A 5,146-nucleotide genomic window follows, 5' to 3' on the forward strand; every position below is an offset into this window, starting at 1 on the left:
AATACAATAAACCTATGTCAAGGACGTGGGTGGCTTTATAGTGTCTTCAACAGGTAGCCAGCCCATCAAAATTTAGTGGTAATCAAAAAGGAACCAGTTCAAGACCTAGGCATAGAAACTGCTGGTGAAATGAGGAAAAGAGAAAGGAATGGAAGAAACAGGCGAGTAGGAGTACCTGGGTGGCTCAGGCAGTTTAGCCTCTGCCTCCGGCTCAGGTCATGATCCTGAGTTCCTGGGATGGAGCCCCTGCTCAGTGGGGAGCCTGCTTCTCCCTCTTCCTCTGCCCCTCCTCCTGCTTGTGCTCTCTCTCTCTCAAATAAATGGGTGAAATCTGAAAGAAGAAAGAAAGAAAGAAAGAAAGAAAGAAAGAAAGAAAGAAAGAAAGAAAAAAGAAAGAAAGAAAAAGAAAGAGGCAAGTGAAGAGCATACACAATTAGAAGATTTACCAAGGAAACACGGTATATAGATATTGTAAGTATCATAATGATATGTAGCTATTATAGGTATCATGATGGCTCTTTAAAAAGAGCACGGCCAAAAAATACAAGGGTTCAAAGAAGATATTTAAGACAGAAGGGGATTAAGAAAACAATCTTATAAATCTCAAAACAAAATAGAAAAGAAAAATACATTATAAAGCCACATTAGAAGCAAGCAAGCAAGGGCACCTGGATGGCTCAGTTGGTTAAGCATCTGCCTTGGGCTCAGGTCATGATCCTGGGGTCCTGGGATTGAGCCCTGCCATGGGCTCCCTGCTCAGCAGGGGAATCTGCTTCTCCATTTCCCTCTGCCCCTGCCCCTGCTCACGTGAACACTCTAGCTCTGGCTCTCTCACTCTCTCTCAAATAAATAAATAAATCTTTTAAAAAGGGAAGAAAGTGAGCGATCAAACCCCACAATTGAAAAGACAGAAACATTGTGAAAAGGCTCAAGGAAATGACAGTAAACAAAATGGGAAACATTAATAGCGCCACGATGATAGAACTACAGTTGATAAGGTAGATGGTGCTGATGTAAGAAATTCTTCATCCCCCCTCATATGTAACTGCTGGATAAATGGAAAGAAAAAATATATATCCACGTTCAGAATCAAGAAAGGGAATCCGCAAGGATCAGAGACAAAAAGGGAAAGCAAATTTAGATCAGTGACCCTGAGCTGAAATGGAAAATGATTTAAGAGGGTATCAGATTAGGACGCCTGGGTGGCTCAGTGGTTGAGCGTCTGCCTTTGGCTCAGCGTGTGATCCTGGGGTCCCGGGTTCGAGTCCCACGGCAGGTTCCCTGCATGGAGCTTGCCTTTCCCTCTGCCTATCTCTCTGCCTCTCTCTGTGTCTGTCTCTCATGAATAAATAAAATATTTTTTAAAAAAGAGGGTATTAGATTTTGGCAGACACTAGCAACAATAATGAAAGGGGGGAGGGTCTGGCAACCCCTGGGGATCTCCAAGATCCTTTCCAAGGTCCACAAAGTCAAAACTAGTTTCACAATAATACTGATATTTTATTTGAATTTATCACTCTCAAGTACACGATAGAGGTTTCCTGAAGCTACTTGACCTATGCTATTACAGAAGATTGAATGGAGGTTGACTTCAGCTGTCTTCTATTAAGCCAGACATGATAGCGTTGCAAAAATGTAAAACAAGGAGATTATGTGTTTCACACATTTTGCAATATTTATTTTTTATTACAAATATATTATTTAGTAACATGTTTTCAGCATTGTTTTTAAATGAATTAACAAATTACTATTTATGAATTTTTTTATCACTTTTAACTTCCACCGTGGCAAAATTTGATATAATCCTATATAAACAAAAACTATTTAGGATGTGTAATGATTTTTAATTTTAATTTTTTAAATTTTTATTTATTTATGATAGTCACACAGAGAGAGAGAGAGAGGCAGAGACACAGACAGAGGGAGAAGCAGGCTCCATGCACCAGAAGCCCGACATGGGATTCTATCCCGGGTCTCCAGGATCGCGCCCTGGGCCAAAGGCAGGCGCTAAACCGCTGCGCCACTCAGGGATCCCTAATTTTAATTTTAAAATTAACATATAGTAAAATTGACCTTGTTGGCATACAGTTTGGCAAATTTTAACACTTGTATAGGTTAATGTAAACATCACCACGACCATAATAAAAAACAGTTCTTTTACCCCAAAAACTCCCTTGTGCTAAAAAACAGATGCTTAACTATAGAGAGCAAACTAATGGTTAGCAGAGGGGAGGTGCATGGGTCATGGGTGAAATAGGTTATGGGGATCTTCCTCTGCCCCTCCCTCCCCTAAAAAATTCTAAAAACTAAAAGAAAAACAAATGAGCCTATTAAAAATGAGCTCCCTTGTGCTATCCCTTTGTCATACTTCCCCTCTGCACTCCCCCCCCCACTATGAAGCCCTGACAACAACTGATCTGTTCTCTGTCACTATTGTTACATCTTTTCACGAATGGAAAAGGAACCATATAATATATAACCTTTTGAGGCTTGATTCTTTCAGCATAACACCTTTGAGATCCACTCAAGTTGAGATCCATCAATAGTTCATTCTTTTTTATTGCCAAGTAGTACCACAGTTTGTTTATCCATTCACCCGCTGAAGAACATTTGGGTTATTTCTACCTTGGGGCTATTACAAATCAAGCTGCTATCAACATTCATGTACATGTTTCATGTGAATATTTCTCTAAGGTAAATACCCAGGAATGAGACTGCAGGATCATATGGTGAGTATATGTTTAACTTTATTTTAAAACTTCAAACTGTTTTCCCAGTGGCTATAACATTTGGTATGCTGAAGAGCAATGTATAAAAGTTCCAGCTACTCTATATTTTTGCAGGCAGTTGGTTTTGACAGTATTTTTTATTTTACTTTAAAAAAAATCATTCCTTTCTTTTTGAGAGAGAGAGAACTAGAAAACTTATTTTTTTAATTTATTTTTTATTGGTGTTCAATTTACTAACATACAGAATAACCCCCAGTGCCCGTCACCCATTCACTCCCACCCCCCGCCCTCCTCCCCTTCCACCACCCCTAGTTCATTTCCCAGAGTTAGCAGTCTTTACGTTCTGTCTCCCTTTCTGATATTTCCCACACATTTCTTCCCCCTTCCCTTATATTCCCTTTCACTATTATTTATATTCCCCAAATGAATGAGAACATATAATGTTTGTCCTTCTCTGACTGGCTTACTTCACTCAGCATAATACCCTCCAGTTCCATCCACATTGAAGCAAATGGTGGGTATTTGTCATTTCTAATAGCTGAGTAATATTCCATTGTATACATAGACCACATCTTCTTTATCCATTCATCTTTCGTTGGACACCGAGGCTCCTTCCACAGTTTGGCTATCGTGGCCATTGCTGCTATAAACATCGGGGTGCAGGTGTCCCGGCGTTTCATTGCATTTGTCTCTTTGGGGTAAATCTCCAACAGTGCAATTGCTGGGTCGTAGGGCAGGTCTATTTTTAACTGTTTGAGGAACCTCCACACAGTTTTCCAGAGTGGCTGCACCAGTTCACATTCCCACCAACAGTGTATGAGGGTTCCCTTTTTCTCCGCATCCTCTCCAACATTGGTTGTTTCCTGCCTTGTTAATTTTCCCCATTCTCACTGGTGTGAGGTGGTATCTCATTGTGGTTTTGATTTGTATTTCCCTGATGGCAAGTGATGCAGAGCATTTTCTCATGTGCATGTTGGCCATGTCTATGTCTTCCTCTGTGAGATTTCTGTTCATGTCTTTTGCCCATTTCATGATTGGATTGTTTGTTTCTTTGGTGTTGAGTTTGATAAGTTCTTTATAGATCTTGGAAACTAGCCCTTTATCTGATATGTCATTTGCAAATATCTTCTCCCATTCTGTAGGTTGTCTTTGAGTTTTGTTGACTGTATCCTTTGCTGTGCAAAAGCTTCTTTTTTTAAATTTTTTTTTTATTTATTTATGATAGTCACAGAGAGAGAGAGAGAGGCAGAGACACAGGCAGAGGGAGAAGCAGGCTCCATGCACCGGGAGCCCGACGTGGGATTCGATCCCGGGTCTCCAGGATCGCGCCCTGGGCCAAAGGCAGGCGCCAAACCGCTGCGCCACCCAGGGATCCTTATCTTGATGAAGTCCCAATAGTTCATTTTTGCTTTTGTTTCTTTTGCCTTCGTGGATGTATCTTGCAAGAAGTTACTATGGCCGAGTTCAAAAAGGGTGTTGCCTGTGTTCTTCTCTAGGATTTTGATGGAATCTTGTCTCACATTTAGATCTTTCATCCATTTTGAGTTTATCTTTGTGTATGGTGAAAGAGAGTGGTCTAGTTTCATTCTTCTGCATGTGGATGTACAATTTTCCCAGCACCATTTATTGAAGAGACTGTCTTTCTTCCAATGGATAGTCTTTCCTCCTTTATCGAATATTAGTTGCCCATAAAGTTCAGGGTCTACTTCTGGATTCTCTATTCTGTTCCACTGATCTATGTGTCTGTTTTTGTGCCAGTACCACACTGTCTTGATGACCACAGCTTTGTAGTACAACCTGAAATCTGGCATTGTGATGCCCCCAGATATGGTTTTCTTTTTTAAAATTCCCCTGGCTATTCGGGGTCTTTTCTGATTCCACACAAATCTTAAAATTATTTGTTCTAACTCTCTGAAGAAAGTCCATGGTATTTTGATAGGGATTGCATTAAACGTGTATATTGCCCTGGGTAACATTGACATTAGAAAACTTATTTTTATCCATATATCATCTTTGTTGATGTACTTGTTTGTCTTTTGGGCATTTTCTAATGGAGTTTTAATTTTTTTTACTGCGTTTTGAGAGTTCTTTATATATGCTGGATACAAGTCCTTTGTCAGATATGGGAATTGCAAATATTTCTTCCTGATCTGGAGCTCCTCTCATCATTCTTTTTACAGTGTCTTTTTAAAAAAAATGCAATTTTGATGAAGTCTAATCTCATTTTTTCCCCTTTATGGGTAATACTTTTGGTGTCATGAGAAAAAGACTCTACCTAACCCCAGGTCATGAAGGTCTCCTATGTTTTGGTTCAAAGTTTCATAGTTTTATATTTACATCAATTTTTGATTTTTAGTTAATTTTTGTATAAGGTATGAGGTTAAGGTTGAGGTTCATTTTTTTGGTACATGGAAATT

The sequence above is a fragment of the Canis lupus genome, chromosome X, assembly GCF_003254725.2.
Source record: "Canis lupus dingo isolate Sandy chromosome X, ASM325472v2, whole genome shotgun sequence".
Lineage (NCBI taxonomy): Eukaryota > Metazoa > Chordata > Mammalia > Carnivora > Canidae > Canis > Canis lupus.